Raw genomic sequence first — 17935 nt, 5'->3', positions numbered from 1 at the left:
GCGGCCTCCCGGCTTTGGGAGGGTGGCTTTTGGACAGCTAGAGTGGCTCTGGGAGGGCAGTTTCCAGGCAGAAGTCCGAATGTGGAGGCCCCACCCCACCCCAGTGTCCCTGGCTTCGCTTCGGCTGGGCGGGCGCGGGGTGCCACCTCGCCTGCCCAGGCCCAGCTGAATCCTCAGGCTGGGCCAGCCCGGCTCACAGCCAAAAATATGTGTGAGTGCTGCGCGGCACCTGGTGCCCCTCTTAGCTTGGCGCTCTAGGCGGCTGCCTGAGTGGCCTCTATGGTAGCACCGGCCCTGCCCCCCTCCACACACACACATCTCTTCCATTCCAGGTACAAAACCTGACTGGGCTGGCAGTTGAATCTTTCTTCAATACTGACTACGGGGAAGTATCCTCCATCACACCTGAGGGCAGCAAGCTAGTTTAGGGGGCACAGAGAACACCACATGGCACACAATTCTTTATTCCAGCACTTTGCTGCTGCCGCCTTCCAGCATCAGCTGCCTGAGGTGACCGCCCCACTCTGTCTAATGATAGGGCCAGAGCTGGCAGGGAACTGGGCTTTTTTATTATTATCATTCAGTCACTCCCAGTGCAGATATAGTAGAAAAACCTGCCTGGAAGGAGCCACAATTTGAGCCATGCAAGAGCTAATTGGTTTCACATTAGTGGTTCCATTGGGAGGAATGGTGTCGAAGACTTTGAGAATAAGCTTGCATTCGAGGCCTTGGGTGACATCTTCTGGTTATAATGTAGATGACTCTCTCTCTCTCTCTCTCTCCTTCTCTCTCTCTCTCTCTCATTTTATTCTTTTTCTAAAGCAAAAGTTATTACTAGGGTGACCATATGGAAAGGAGGACAGGGCTCCTGTATCTTTAACAGTTGTATAGAAAAGGGAATTTCTGCATGTGTCATTTGTATATATGGAGAACCTGGTGAAATTTCCTCTTCATCACAATAGTTAAAACTGCAGGTGCCCTGCCTTCTTTTAAAATGGTCACTCTAATATAGCTCCTGCAGCTTTAACTGTTGTGATGGAGAGGAAATTTCACCAGGTTCTCCATATATACAAATGACACCTGCTGAAATTCCTTTTTCTATGCAACTGTTAAAGATACAGGAGCCCTGTCCTCCTTTTCATAGGGTCACCCTAGTTATTACAGCTATCTACATTTTTAATTTGTTAGTTCTTAACATGATAGAATTGCTCTCCCCATGGAAACTCACCAACATTGCCATCTTTTAAAGCACCTGGTGAAGAAGTTTCTCTTTCCCCATGCTTTAGATAGCTGAATGGCCTGGCTTTGGTGACTACTTTTGTTTTTAACTCCTGTGCTGGATGGAGGGGGGGGGAGCAGAGAGGATTATCTTTTACATGATCATTTTACTCAAATAGATACTCTTGTAAATTTGAATGGTTTAAATGGATGTTGTTATATATTGTATTATATTTGTGTTTGTTTGTATTTGTAAATCTCTTTGGGGCTCTTTTTGGTTGGGTGAAGCTGTACAGAAATGTTATAAACTCACTAAATTTAACAACTGGCTCAAAAATCCCACAATGCTTTGCATCTTCTTTATTCATTTTTTAAAAAATGATTGGTGCTAGGGCTTAATTCACAAGACATGTCGTTTGTCCTCGAATGAAAGCTCTGCTTTTAAAATCTCAAGTATGTGGGGATTAGTCAGGATTTCTCACATGTGTGTTCTAGGGCTGAACTCTGGCCCTAAACTGAAACTAAGGAGCCAGGGCTAAGCCTTGGTGTGTTCTTGCTTATATTACTAAATGCTTAGCCCACAGCCTCCCAAAGTTCCCTTAATTGCTTACTCAGAGGTGGTATAATGGTTAGGCTGAGAAAGGTCCTGGTTCAAATATCACTGCACCCCTAACCTAGGTAGCCTTAGACCACGGTGGGCAACCTGCAGCCCTTGGCTTAGGGCTCAATCTTATGCACGTTAAGACAGGAAAAAAGTCCTACAATTCACAGCATTCTCCAGCCAGCCATGCGGTGAGTTGTAGGACTTTTTTCTGTCTAAACATGCCTAGGATTGCACCCTTCATTTCAAAAGCCTTCTGGCAAATAGTTCAGACCAGTGATGAGCAACCTGTCCCTTTCCCTTGCAGCCTGCTAGGTAGGAAGTGGGGGCAGGTAAAAGGAGAGAGAGAGAGAAAGAGAGAGAGAGAGAGAGAGAGAGAGAGAGAGAGAAGGAGGTGACGGGGGGGGAGAGAAATGGGGTTTCCCTGCCCCCTTTGGGGTCTGCTGCTCCCATCCACCACTGGCTTCAGTTTCACCCTACAGCCAACAAGCTTCCCCAACTTTTCCCCTTGTTAGAAAGAAGAAGAAGAAGAAGAAGAAGAAGAAGAAGAGGAGGAGGAGGAGGAGGAGGAGGAGGAGGAGGAGGAGGAGGAGACAAACAACCCCCGTGCCTCAGTTCTCCCCACATGCATCTGTAATGGGGTGGCTAGGATAATTCTGGCCTGCCATACAATCTGAAGAGAGCTCTCTGACCTGAGCACAGTAGCTCACTGGACACAGGGAGGGCAGAGTTCCTCTACCCTGGCTGGTCCCCACTCTTCAGGGCTTCAAGCAGGGCTCTTTCCCAACCCTGATACTTGAGGTCCTTTATTAATCAAAGATGCTGAGGATAAAACCTTCTGCATGCAAATGTTGGGCTCCGCTACTGAGCTTTGACTTTTCCCTGTTCAAATAGGAACCTGAGAAGCTACTTTACACTGAGCTGTGCTCCTGCCCTCCTGCAGCTGGAAATGCCAGGGTTTGAATGTGTGACCTTATGCATCCAATTGCCTTAAGTACAATGGCATTTATACCCTGCCTACAAGGAGCTCAAGGAGGCATGCATGGTTCTCCTGCTTGTCTTTTATCCTCACAGCAACCCTGTGAGGTAGGTTAGGCTGAGAAACAATGACCGGCCCAAAGTCACTCAGCTTCATACCTGAGTGAATATGAATATGTCTTAAGGGAAAATAAGATTTTTTGGTACACAAGAGGCAGCTGGACAACCATCTGTCAGGGATGCTTTAGGGTGGATTCCTGCATTGAGCAGGGGTTGGACTCGATGGCCTTGTAGGCCCCTTCCATCTCTGCTATTCTATGATTCTATGAACAGAGATCTATACCTGGATCTCCCTGGTCCAACACTCTAAACCAGGTCTAGGGCAGCCTGCTAAGGTGGCTTGGACTACAACTCCCACAAGCCCCAGCCAGCATGGCCAGGGGTTGTAGTCCAAAGCATCTGGTGGGCACCAGGTTGTCCACTTCCTGCTCTTACCACTATACCACCTTGTACATGCCTAAGTTCTCAGACGTGACCCCTGGGCTCTGTCCCTAAATAGTGGGCCCTGGCTAGCCTCCACTAGACGAGGCCTCAGCTCTTGGGATTCCTCATACAAAACTTTATAGTTATAGAATAGGAAAAAGGAGAAGAATTTTATGGGAGTACGGTGTGGGTGGGTGGGGGGAGGAAAAGAGCTCCCATTGTGCACAACATTGGAAAACAAGTTGGTGAGCACCGCAAGGATAATAGTACAAGCAGCAAACGGTGGCATTGGATGCAAAATAACTCCAAACGCTGCTGACTTTGGGGTAGGTGTCAAAGCTGCTAGGGGTGGGTGGGTGGTACCATTATCTTTGAGATGCCACCTCAAGACCAGTCAAGGTCTTTGGGAGTTTGGGAATTCAGTGATTGCACAAATGTAAAGTTTGGTGAAGACAGTAGTTAGTAAGGAGTGGGGTGCATATGATGTCTTACTTATACGAAGTCATAGAATCATAGAATAGCAGTGTTCGAAGGGCCCTACAAGGCCATCGAGTCCAACCCCCTGCTCAGGGCAGGAATCCACCCTAAAGCATCCCTGACAGAGGGTTGTCCAGCTGCCTCTTGAACGCCTCTAGTGTGGGAGAGCCCACAACCTCCCTAGGGAACTGGTTCCATTGTCGTACCGCTCTAACAGTCAGGAAGTTTTTCCTGATGTCCAGCCAGAATCTGGCTTCCTTTAACTTGAGCCCGTTATTCCATGTCCTGCACTCTGGGAGGATCGAGAAGAAATCCTGGCCCTCCTCTGTGTGACAACCTTTCAAGTATTTGAAGAGTGCTATCATGTCTCCCCTCAATCTTCTCTTCTCCAGGCTAATCATGCCCAGTTCTTTCAGTCTCTCTTCATAGGGCTTTGTTTCCAGACCCCTGATCACCCTGGTTGCCCTCCTCTGAACACTTTTTAATGTTTACCATTTTTAACTGTTGTAAACCGCCCAGAGAGCTTCGGCTATGGGGCGGTATATAAACGCAATAAAGAAATAATAAATAAATAAACTCAGAAGGTTCCTGTTGCAACGTGAGACGAGGAAATGCCTCTATATTGTCTAGCCTTGGGGCACTTCCTCTCCCTCTGTGGGGATGCAGGGCAGGACCAAGGCATTTTGCTGCCTTTTCATATACTGGCTGACGGGTGGCAGCTGAATCCGGCTTCAACGCTGGCAATGTAACGGCACACCTTAGGGCAGCAGGCTCACTGCTGGGGAGGCAGGGCAGGCTGAGAAGCACACACAGCTCTTGCCCCACAGCATCTGCTGCCTGAGGCAGCCCCCCCCCCCCCCCCAGAAGTGGCACCTCACACCGTACTTAGCAGGAAGGGCCGTTCAAGTTCCACCATGGCTGCCATTCTGTGCAACGCTCTGGGATGTCTGGTCAACTGGGGAACCCGCTGGGTGCAGAAATGGTGTCTCTTTTACTGCTAAGCATAGCACAAGGTGGTAGTTTTAAGTCAGCAATTCCCAATCTTCCCCAACGCATCTGCGAGTGACAAGATGCTTCTCTCCCAGCCTCGGCTTTCCTCAAAAATGGTGGGTTTATAGGTGGGTGGGGTCTAACGCCTCAGCACTTTGGCCGCGGAGGATCCAGACTTCTGAGACGAAGAAGCTGTGGCCATCTCTGTTTTACGATAAATCCACACTCCTCCTTCCCACCCCTCAGTCTACATCCCTGCCCCTACCCCACCCCACCACAAAAAATCAAATTCAGGCTCTTGCTGTCCTGCCAGGTGGGCCGTGCCAAATTGCCAGCCAGCCTCTTCATCTTAGCACCTTTTTCCTACGACGACACTGAACGATTTGTTCTTTTGCCAAACGGCTTTCATGGGGTCCTTTCTTTTTTTTCCTTTTTCTTTCAGCGAATGCTTTCCCTGAATCTACTGGCCTCTAATACAGGCCTGCCCAATTTTCGAGTCATCTGTGACCAGCCTGTAGGGTTCCTCACAGTCCCTGTGTCCTCCCAGAGTCACTAATAGGCCATTAACTGGCCTTCCTCATGCTTCACCGCACCCCACCCCGCCGCCCAAGTTGTGTTAAAAAAAAAAGCCAGCACGTGAAAAGAAGGGATGTAACTTGTAAACATTGTTCTTGCCAGTCCGGATAAATGGCATAAGGTGCCCTCTTTTACAGAGGACTGTCCTCTATTTGAAGGACTGCTCTGTCCAATTCGTTAACAGATAAAGAACCATAAACAGGATAAACCATAAACATGAACAGGAGACTGAACTGGCAGGCAGACACGTCTCCTAGTCACAGGCCACAGCTAGACCTAAGGTTTATCTTGGGATGATCCAGGGTTCGCCCCTGCCTGAGCACTGGATCCCCTGTGTGTCACCTAGGTGAACAGGTTTGAGCCCTGGACGATCCAGAAATAAACCTTAGGTCTAGCTATGGCCACAGTCTTCCATACTATGGTGAGATGAACTGCACTGTCCTCTTTTCTGGCAATTCATAGCCTGTTGGGCTACTTGGATGGGAAATGTTGACCAGGGGCAAATGATTTTAAGCACTCTGGGTTTGGAGTTGGAGCTCAGCAGCATGGCAGACCCTCAGAGGGCTCCATAAATGTCCAGGCTGTGCTGCCAACCCAGGACAACTCAGTCCTGGGCCCAGTGCTCTTCAACATTTTTATTCATGATTTGGACGAGGAGGTGCAGGGAACGCTGATCAAATTTGCAGCTGACACAGAATTGGGTGGGATAGCTAATACCCTGGAAGACAGAAACAAACTTCAAAGTGATCTTGATAGGCTGGAGTGCTGGGCTGAAACAACAGGATGAAATTTAATAGGGATGAATGCCAAGTTCTACATCTAGGAAATAGAAACCAAATGCACAGTTACAAGATGGGGGATACTTGGCCCAGCAATACTACAAACGAGAAGGATCTTGGAATTGTTGTAGATTGCAAGCTGAATATGAGCCAACAGTGCGATATGGCTGCAAGAAAGGCAAATGCTATTTTGGGCTGCATTAATAGAAGTATAGCTTCCAAATCACGTGAGTTCCTCTCTATTCGGCCCTGGTTAGGCCGCATCTAGAGTATTGCATCCAGTTCTGGGCTCCACAATTCAAGAAGGACGCAGACAAGCTGGAGCGTGTTCAGAGGAGGGCAACCAGGATGATCAGGGGTCTGGAAACAAAGCCCTATGAAGAGAGACTGAAAGAACTGGGCATGTTTAGCCTGGAGAAGAGAAGATTGAGGGGAGACATGATAGCACTCTTCAGATACTTAAAAGGTTGTCACATAGAGGAGGGCCAGGATCTCTTCTTGATCTCCCAGAGTGCAGGACACGGAATAACGGGCTCAAGTTAAAGGAAGCCAGATTCCAGCTGGACATCAGGAAAAACTTCCTGACTGTTAGAGTAGTGCGACAATGGAATCAGTTCCCTAGGGAGGTTGTGGGCTCTCCCACACTCGAGGCCTTCAAGAGGCAGCTGGACAAGCATCTGTCGGGGATGCTTTAGGGTGAATTCCTGCATTGAGCAGGGGGTTGGACTCAATGGCCTTGTAGGCCCCTTCCAACTCTGCTATTCTATGATTCTATGACTGCAAAAAAACAGGGTGCTCATCAAACACCTGGAAGGCCAAAACATAAACCTATATCTGTGGTCCTAGGGTTGGAGCACCCCAAACCTGAATTGGGAAAATGGGATCAAAGTACAGAAAACAGGGAAGGTTGATATAGAACACCTATAACTTGGGGATTGAGCAGGAAAACGAGAAGTCAAAGGGAAGAAGGGGGTGAGCGGTTACGTAACTCATAGCCTGGACCTGTGCCCAGATCTTTTGCTCCCATTTGCTCTTTCGCTGGGCTCCTTTCCCGGCACATGTTCTTCAATCTAGCCCATTGTGTCAGGCACTGAGTCGCCCCTCTGCAAGAAATCAGGTCTTTTGAGGCTGCCTCCCCCAAATGACCAGCTACGCAAAAGGATTGTGGCAGGTTCCAGAGCCTATGGGAAAGGAGGGCTCCAGCTCAAAAGATCCAATGTGAAGCAGAACGGGAAGGCTGCTTGGGACATGGAGAAACAAAGAGGGCGGCAGTAACCATGCTTGAAATCCTATAGAAAGTTGGCTTCATTTGATGTCACTCACCGCTTCTACACAACTACTGTGAAACTGTGGTCAGGGTGAGACAAAAGGAGGAACTGAGAACTCTCCTTCTGAACCCAACCCCGCTATCTCAGGCTAGACCTAAGGTTTATCCCGGGGTCGTCCCTGCCTGCTCCAGGGATCCCCTGTGTGTCATTTACATGAACAGGGATGACCCCGGGATGATCCTGGGATAAACCTTAGGTCTAGCTAAGGCCTGAGATAGCGGGGTTGGGTTCAGAAGGAGAGTTCTCAGTTCCTCCTTTTGTCTCACCCTGACCACAGTTTCACAGTAGTTGTGTAGAAGAGGTGAGCTAAGGCCTCAGACACCTAAGCCAGGTTTCCCTATACCAAGAAGAGTATAAAAGCATCTACATGGATACCTCCTCCTCCCTCAGGCCAGGCCAGACCAGACCAGTCCCACATCCAGGGAATATGCTTCACTTCATTCAGGCCAGGCTAGCAAGGTTTCTGTTATTTGCTGACCCCTGCTTCCTTGAGTGGTGAGAAGTTGTGTGGGGATCTTTCTTGGCTGCATTTTCCTTTGGATGAAGAAGCACTGGAGACCTGTGTTGTCTTTGTAATAATTTTCTTATTTACAAATATAGTGGAACATTTTGGCAGCGAGGAGGCGGCACTATTACATGCAGCAAATCTGATGACTCTGCACTACATCCTCAGAGAGAGAGAGAGAGAGAGAGAGAGAGAGAGCAACTACAATCCACAGATGTTTCACCTTCAGCCACCTCACAGCCTTCTGTCTGATTCTCTCTAAATTCAAATTGTAAACAGATCCTCCCCCTCTCCTTACCTGTGTAAGGGTTACTTTATTTATTTATTTATTTATTTATTTATTTATTTATTTATTTATTTATTTATTTATTTAATTTTTATACCACCCAATAACTGAAGCTCTCTGGGTGGTTCACAAAAATTATGCATGAGATTGTCCTGACAGCCTTCAAGGAGAGTCCAAAACTGCAGGCAGCTGTGTTGAACCATAGCAACAAAACAATTCTTTGAGTTTTCATCAGTTAGGAGCAGGCCTTTTGTAGACCTTAATGGGTCTTAATTATCTATTCAAGGCCACCCCACCCCAAAACACTTTCCCTTGCTACAAGAAACCATGGGTCAGATCACTGCAGTAGTGATGTGTTCCAGCGCCCATTGTGAATATTCAGTGTTACGCAAACTTGGCGAAGGTGGGTTGTTGCTGTGCTTAACAATCCACCCACAATCCACAACAACAACCCAACTTTGTTGGGTTCGCATGTCATGATAAGCTGTGGCGACCACCTGCCACAGTTTGAAATTTCACAGTGGCCACCAGCATGTCCTGCAACCCACCATGGCTTAAATAAGCCATGGTGGGCTGGAGTGATCATGTGAACCAGGCCAATATATTACTGTTGGGAGAATACATCCCCCCCCCCCCCCAGCTGCTGTGAGGATTGCAGCTAAGCTCAGAGTGAAGAGAGAATTCTATGGGGGTGGGAGTGGCAGATGACATTAGCATCTCTACTAATAACAATAATTTTAAAAGTGCCAGCGCTGTCTCCCAGCGAGCCTTGGCTCTACTACACCACAGCTTATTGGCAATTCCAGATTAATTCAAAACATACAGGGGTTTCATCATAGGAAGGTTGTGGCCTCTCCCAACCTAGAGGCCTTCAAGAGGCAGCTGGACAACCCTCCGTCAGGGATGCTGTAGGGTGGATTCCTGCATTGAGCAGGGGGGTTGGAGCTGAGCGAAGGAAGATAGATGCTTTTGAACTGTGGTGTTGGAGGAAAATCCTGAGAGTGCCTTGGACTGCAAGAAGTTCAAACCAGTCCATACTCCAGGAAATCAAGCCAGACTGCTCACTTGAGGGAAGGGTATTAAAGGCAAAACTGAAGTACTTTGGCCACATAATGAGAAGACAGGATACCCTGGAGAAGAGGCTGATGCTAGGAAAAGTGGAAGGCAAAAGGAAGAGGGGCCGACCAAGGGCAAGATGATATTCTGGAGGTGACAGACTTGACCTTGCGGGAGCTGGGGGTGGTGACGGCCGATAGAAAGCTCTGGCGTGGGCTGGTCCATGAAGTCACGAAGAGTCGGAAACGACTGAACGAATAAACAACAACATGACGCCAAAGGATAGAGTGGCAACACACTGTGCCCATATGGCCCATGGCTGCTTTCATATTTCATATTACAAGAAGTTAAGGTGTGTGGGACTCTCGACTTTTTTCTATTTCTATGGCTTCATTCTTTTTTTAAAATGGTGGGAAGGGACTCTGTGGGAGGGAAGATGCTGAAAAGAGGAAGGAGAGGGAAAATATGATTTATAGCAGTAAGAATATTGGAGATACTGAGCTATCAGGAGAATCTCTCCTGTCTTTAGCTTCTATTGGTGAAACATTCATCAAACTTCCTGGACTATTTGCAAGCCATTAACTTAACAAAGAATGCTCTCACAGCACCCATAGCATTATTTTGCATGGAAAGCTAGGAACTGTTCCTGCTTTGTGCCTAATACACACCCTAGTTTCCATTTTCTTTCTCCTTTGTACACAGAGTGGCAAAAGTACAATGTATCTCTGTATTTACCCAAGTGCTGACTTTGGGTGGTTGAACTGTTGAGGGGTTGTAGGGAGTGGTAATTCAAGTAGATTTACCTTTCTGGTAGCCTGAGGAAAGTTTTGTTTGCTGTACTGTCTTCTTTCAACATGATTGTGTGATTATTTCAGGTGACTTAGACACAGGAACACTGTGCGAGAAATGAGTTCACTTTAAATGTCAATTATGTAATTATTCTTCTGTTTATATGCTCCCCCCTTTTATATATAATGATGTGTGACATGGGTGTGCTCCGTTGTACTGCACTGGAGAACTGGAGCAAGACAGTGACAATTCCTAAAGCCTTTATTAGAATTGTAATAAGATACTATTTATTATCAGCATCAACTCCCATCTGAAATATAAAGATCATAATACTAGGTGGATGTAATCCCCAACGTCAATGTGCAATAAGAGGATAATAATAGAGGACTACATCACATGATTGTAGTAAGCTGTTAGCTTTGGGCCTCAGCCCCCACCCCTAGAAATTTAGAGAGAATAACAATGCAATGTTATGGATTTACACTTCTGTGACTTTCGATCTTGACAAATAAATAACTCATTTCTATGAGAAATATCACATTCTGAACTGGAAAGAAGCGCTGTGCAAAGAGTGACCAGGGTGCACACGTCACATTCAGAAACTCCTGTTAGCTGTCCTTCGGAGGTGCTTTCCTTGGGAGCCTTAGTTTATAGTACTATAGTTTATAGTACTACAGTTATCCATGCTCTGATAACCTCTTGTTTGGATTACTGCAATGCGTTATACCTGGGGCTGCCTTTGAAAACGGTCCGGAAACTTCAACTGGTACAAAACAGGGCAGCACGGTTACTAACAGGGACTGGCCGATGAGACCACATCATGCCAGTCCTTTTCCAGTTTCATTGGCTGCCAGTCCAGGTCCGGGCCCGATTCCAAGTGCTGGTATTAACATTTAAAGCCCTAAATGGCTTGGGGCCAGGCTATCTGAAGGAATGCCTCCTCCCATATGTAGCTGCCCAGACCCTAAGGTCATCCTCAGGGGTCCTTCTCCATGAGCCCCTGCCAAAGGAAGTGAGGCAGGTGGCTACCAGGAGGAGGGCCTTCTCTGCTGTGCCACCCCGGCTGTGGAATAAGCTCCCTAAGGAGGTTCGCTTGGCACCTACATTATATGCTTTTAGACGCCAGGTGAAGACCTTTTAGAGCTCCAGCTATTGAGTGGTATAGAAATGTAATAAATAAATAAATAATGCATAATGGTTAATACAGCTGTGCCTTTGACCCACCTGACTCATTCTTCTCTTGATCTTACTCTAATAGGAGTTCCTGCCTTCTATGGGGGGGAGAGTATTGGGACCTATCCTCACCTGAAACCATGGTCTGGCATCCCTAATCAAAACACCACTCTCTGACAAAGCCCAGTGCTATTCAAAAAATTTATTAATGATTTGGACAAGGAGGTGCAGGAAACGTGTATTAAATTTGCAGATGACACAAAATTGGGTGGGATAGCTAATACCCTGGAAGACAGGAATAAACTTCAAAGTGATCTTGATAGGCTGGAGTGCTGGGCTGAAACAACAGGATGAAATTTAATAGGGATGAATGCCAAGTCCTACATCTAGGAAATAGAAATCGAATGCACAGTTATAAGATGGGGGATACTTGGCTCAGCAATACTACGAACGAGAAGGATCTTGGAATTGTTGTAGATCACAAGCTGAATATGAGCCAACAGTGCGATATGGCTGCAAGAAAGGCCAATGTTATTTTGGGCTGCATTAATAGAAGTATAGCTTCCAAATCACTGGTTCCTCTCTATTTGGCCCTGGTCAGGCCTCATCTAGAGTATTGCGTCCAGTTCTGGGCTCCACAATTCAAGAAGGATGCAGACAAGCTGGAGCGTGTTCAGAGGAGGGCAACCAGGATGATCAGGGGTCTGGAAACAAAGCCCTATGAAGAGAGACTGATAGAACTGGGCATGTTTAGCCTGGAGAAGAGAAGATTGAGGGGAGACATGAGAGCACTCTTCAAATACTTAAAAGGTTGTCACACAGAGGAGGGCCAGGATCTCTTCTCGACCCTCCCAGAGTGCAGGCAATGGAATAATGGGCTCAAGTTACAGGAAGCCAGATTCCAGCTGGACATCAGGAAAAACTTCCTGACTGTTAGAGCAGTACGACAATGGAATCAGTTATCTAGGGAGGTTGTGGGCTCTCCCACACTAGAGGCCTTCAAGAGGCAGCTGGACAACCATCGGTCAGGGATGCTTTAGGGTGGATTCCTGCATTGAGCAGGGGGTTGGACTTGATGGCCTTGTAGGCCCCTTCCAACTCTGCTATTCTATTATTCTATGTTTCTATCATCATGCCACACTGGCTGCAAGCAGACAAACTCCATCACTGTTGCAGGCCTGCTTCTGGGCTTCAGCTCTCTCTTCTGATGTTTCTTTCTCTTTATTCAGTCTCTTTGTACTGGGCAGCCCTTCAAACAGAGGACTGTCCACTACAAAGTACAGCACATGGCCACCTTATCTGTGTTCAGTGCAGTCTACCTCCAGGTAAGTGTGCATAGGGATGTAGCCTTAAAACTGTTCTAGGGATCCTTAGGCCATGATCAACAGAGGCTCTTGCAAGAATTTACAGCAGTAGCTGGTAGGAAAGCCAGCCGCTCTGTGCTTTGAAAGGAAACCCACAGCTCCTGCCTTTCTAGTTTTGATTTCATCCTGTGCTGTTTCTAAGCTTTCAGTGAATGCCAGCATATAATAGGATAATCGTTACCCTGGAGTCCTTGTAATTAATACCCTCTGAACGGCAAGCCATACAGTGCCAGTCTGTTCATCAGGCTTGAGCAGATACTGCTGCAAGTTGTGTTTTATAGAGCTCTTGCTCAAAAGGATAAAGGTTTCAGGCATCCGCAGGGATGGGTGGAGGAAGATCACCCCATCAACCCACAAGCCACTGATCTAGCTCAACAAACAAGCAAACCCCAATTCCTGACCTACATGCTGTGCTGTGCCCGGCGCCCCTCTTAGCTTGGCGCTCTAGGCGGCCGCCTGAGTGGCCTCTATGGTAGCACCAGCCCTGCCCACCAGGAGTGGGGAATGGATTTTTGTGTGGAAAGAAGTTCTCATATTCAAAACAAGTTTCTGGGCTGAGAATTCTTTAATTCTGTCTCTTCTGTACCACACTCCAATTGATGGATCTCAAAACGTTCTAGGAACAAATGAAGTACATCTGGCAAACCTGAAGTCTGCTTGCCGCTGTATTAGAAAGAATAAACATGTTTAGTCTCATGCTGTGCAAGTGTCAAAGAGAATGTATGGCAGAGACATAGAAACATGTTAGCATTGTAGACCAACAAAGAGTTAGGAAACTTTTCGGATGTTAGTGGGGATCTTATACGCTCCAGATCTCATGCCTGTCTTTGGAAGAATATTATTTCTTTTTGCCTTTTGAGAAAAAATAACTCCACTGAGCCCAATGGACCGTATCTCAAAGGAAGTGTGCATAAGATTGCAGACATGATCTTGGGGTGAGAGAGAAGAGTGATCTCATTCACACATCTTGCTGTGCCATGGTTAAGCATTGCAAGAACTTCAGTAAGCTCCAGCTTGCACCCTTCCCTCCTCCAGTATGGCCTAGAGGAATTCAGAAGCTTTTGCTTCTGTTTTAGAGCTTCATCCCACGTACCTGTTTCCCTCAAATTATCCCCTACAGCGCTAAGCTGTCGCCATTGTTGTTGCTGTTGCTACCGGGTGGCTAGATCCTTTGCATACCAGGAAATGGGTTTAAGGAGGGAAATGTAAAAAAATCATTACAAAAGCAACAGATGACCCAATCCGATTCAAATTTGGTATGCTTAAAGCTCTCCTTAATATCTATTACTGTGCCAATTTTGATGTCTTTATCACTAAAGCTTAAGCAGATGTAAGCATTTGTTTAAATTTTCTTCAAATCCTGCTCCAGTGCCCCAGTGGCCACTCGGAAAACAACAAGTGATACGCTTCAAAACTAGTAGCAAAATATTGCACTTCTTTTGGTTAAGAAGCGGAATTAAAGCAGGATGCATGGGAGTACTTCACAATCAAAGCAGATTATAAGCTGGGAAACTTCGGAGTCCTTTGCATGCAATTCACAGTGATTGCACAGTATAACGCTGGTGTAATAAAGCTCTCAGTCTAACCATAGTTTGCCAAGTCATGTGAACCAGCCAAACTGTAGCTATTGTTAACTATTAGATTTGAAGCAGGCTTGCTTCAACTGTGGTGTTGGAGGAAAATTCTGAGAGTGCCGTGGACTGCAAGAAGATCAAACCAGTCCATACTCCAGGAAATCAAGCCAGACTGCTCATTTGAGGGAATGGTATTAAAGGCAAAACTGAAGTACTTTGGCCACATAATGAGAAGAGAGGACACCCTGGAGAAGAGGCTGATGCTAGGGAAAGAGGAAGGCAAAAGGAAGAGGGGCCGACCAAGGGCAAGATGGATGGAGGATATTCTGGAGGTGACAGACTTGACCTTGGGGGAGCTGGGGGTGGCAACGGCCGACAGAAAACTCCGCCGTGGGCTGGTCCATGAAGTCACAAAGAGTCGGAAACGACTGAACGAATAAACAACAACAAGGGCAGAAGCAAGGAATCTTCTACAATAATATTATTAGTAAAAGGTTTATTAAAGTGCCAGGTTCCTACGCGTTTCGAACGCGGTTGCATCCTGAGGAAGAACGCAACCGCGTTCGAAACGCGTAGGCACCTGGCACTTTAATAAACCTTTTACTAATAATATTATTGTAGAAGATTCCTTGGTTCTGCCCTTGCCTTTGGCTTTTTTTTACTCCCCTACGGGGTTTTCCTTCTTTTTGCACTTGTTTCAACTAAGCACAGTTAAGATCAATGCCAGTTTATTGTTCAGATGACATGCTAAACTGAAGTTAATCTAAAACAGAAGCGGTAACTTTCAGTCTCTTCCTTGTAGCCACGCCAGAGGAAGAGGATGTGTGTGCCTGAGTTTGTTCTTATAATTATAAACCATGATTTAGTATTATGTCTGAATGCAGCCAGTATCTTCCACTTTACCAGAGGCTGCAATCCTGGGCACACTGACTCCAAACATTCTTAAGGCACACAGCAGCATTCATTCTGGGGACCATCTATCAGAAGACTGTTGGAAGAGCTCCATTCCATGGTACAAGGGGCTTAGGATTGCTCTTTTATTCAGTTTTAATACTTACCTTATAACATCTTTTATCGATGTTGTTTTATTTATTTATTTTAAAAATAAAAGAAGAGTGTATTATTACTTTTTCTCCACCTCAATCCAAAGGCAGAGGTGGGTAAGAAATAATTATATAATTTATTATTACATTTTAAAGCACATAGTGCAGTAGACCACCAAGCAGCAGAAACTTATTTATTCCCTGATGAAACCCTCAGGAGCACCACATGGCGCATCAGTGCAGTATTATTTACAACAGTGGCTCCCAATTAGCTAAGTACTGCGGACTCCTTGTTCTTCAAATGCCAAGCCATGGACCCCCTACTTTTGAAAATTTTGTTATCTCTATGGTAGTTACCTGTGCGAAGCAAATTTTTGGAGAAAATAAGGGGTAGCCCCTAATAAGCAAAGGATTTTAGGGATACTAAAAAACAGACCATAAAATTTGTGATATTTGTGATATTACCATGCAAAAATGACAAATTTAGTTAGGAATATAAAGACGAATTTAATTTAACTAATGTCTAGTTTACAACTGAACAAATTATGACATGTCTAGCAGCTACTGAAGCTAAATGTGATGGGAGAAATCGTGCCTCTTTTTGTCCCGAACAATCCCTTCCACATCCGGTTCATTATTTCCTACTTTTAATCTCAAATCTGGATCAACATCGAGACGATTTCTATGCTTCTTCTTCTTCTTCTTCTTATTATTATTATTATTAATTAATTAATTAATTTATATAGCACCATCAGTGTATATAACAAAATGTCGAAAATGTTTGTTCACAAAGATATGTGGAACAAAAGGGAACTAGATGTTTCAAAGTTTTTTCACCTAACTTCTTATAATCAGGAAAAACCTTCACCCAGAATTGGTCCAGTCTATATTCTTTGAAAAAATGATTTCAATGAACCATCGCAAGTCACGTCAACAAGTGCATCTTGCTCTTCCGCAGATAAGAGTTGTTAGTTGTACGTCACCACATTCAAAACGATTCGTTCTCCGTGAGTTTTCAGGATTAGGTGCAAGGAAGTAATCTCTGAAGCTAGTCGCTAAATCACGCAGGTGCTTTCGCGTATGACGTCACCATCGAAGCAAACAGAGGGCAGGAGACGGCGTTTTTTCTTTTATTAAAATGCAGACCTTGCAGCGCTAATTGGTGAATGGTGCCACGAACCCCCTGGGTGGGTTACGCGGACCAACAATTGAGAACCACAGATTTACAACATTTTTCTCTTTGATGGACAGGCTAAGAACGTAAGAAGAGCACGGCTGATCAGACTGAAGGCCTGATTGTTCACGCAGTGAGAAGCCGACAAGCGGGGCATGACTGCAATGGCACTCTCCGACTCATGTCGTTCCCCAGTTGGCATACAGAGGCATACTGAAGGTAGCATTTAGCCATCATCAGGACTCAAAGCCATAGATAAGCCTTAACCCCCTTCTAAAGCCATCCAACTTGGTGGCCATTGCTACATCCTACAGGAGCGAATTCCGCAGTTTAATTATGTGCCGTATGAAGTAATTCCTTTTGTCTGTCCTGAATCTCCCAACGTTTAGCAAAGCCCAGAATATTCACTGAATTCTACCAATAGTACATTCTAACCAGGGTGTGGGGGACATGTGTCACTAAACTTTTTTAAGGGTTTCCATAGTTGATTCTAAACGTCAGGTTTTCTATTGTAAACTGCCCAGAAAATACCACTCTGGAGTGATATGGATGCTATGTGTAAAATTCTCTTGGAAATGGAGTCCTAATAAAATCAATGAGTCTTACTTCTGGGTAGGGACGCATAGGATGGAGGGGGGCAACTGGCTTTCTTTCTTTGTAACCTTGCCTTGCAGTGAAACAGAGAAGTTCCCTGCAATCTTTTCCCCTGATTGAAGGAGGAGGCTGAGGCTGACTCCTGCTTCTTCCTAGTTCCAGACTCAATCCACGGCTGCAGGAGCACCATGAGTAAGGCGTACCCCCAGAATAAGCACTGGGGGTACCCCCAGAATAAGCACTGGGCCACCCGCACACCTCCGCAAGCAAAAGCAGAAGCCTTTCCATTCTGAGATGCCTCAGTTTCCGGGTCTAAAGGCTCCGATTCCTTCACCTCTTGGCTTTCAGAAGGCCAGAGCCCTAGAATATGTGAAATAAATGCCCCAGTGTAGGGTGACCCTATGAGAAGGAGGACAGGGCTCCTGTATCTTTAACAGTTGTAGAGAAAAGGGATTTTCAGCAGGTGTCATTTGTATGCAGACAGCATCTGGTGAAATTCCCTCTTCATTACAATAGTTAAAGCTGCAGGCGCCCTCCTCTCTTTTGTATCTGGTCAAGAGGGCAGGGCTCCTGCAGCTTTAACTGTTTTGATGAAGACAAAATTTCACCAGGTGCTACATGCATTCAAAGGACACCTGCTGAAATTCCCTTTTCTATGCAACTGTTAAAGATACAGGAGCCCTGTCCTCCTTCTCATAGGGTCACCCTACCACAGTGCCTTTGGGCATGTACAGAGTGCGTTTTCTTCCCCACTACCGGGTCACTCGCTCAATTAGCGCCGCGCAGCGCGCATTCAGGACAGAGAAGAGGGCACACCTGTCTGCCAGGGTTTCGGATGTCGATTGCCGAGACGCGCCGGATGGCCGCGTTTACGCAGCTCGGCCGCCTAGTAAAGCGCCCGGAGGCACTGGGGCGCGCGAGAGGGCCGGGCCGGGCCGGGCGGCCAT

Source organism: Elgaria multicarinata, chromosome 3 (assembly GCF_023053635.1).
Source record: "Elgaria multicarinata webbii isolate HBS135686 ecotype San Diego chromosome 3, rElgMul1.1.pri, whole genome shotgun sequence".
NCBI classification, from domain to species: domain Eukaryota; kingdom Metazoa; phylum Chordata; class Lepidosauria; order Squamata; family Anguidae; genus Elgaria; species Elgaria multicarinata.
Note: the sequence above shows the minus strand (reverse complement) of the source record.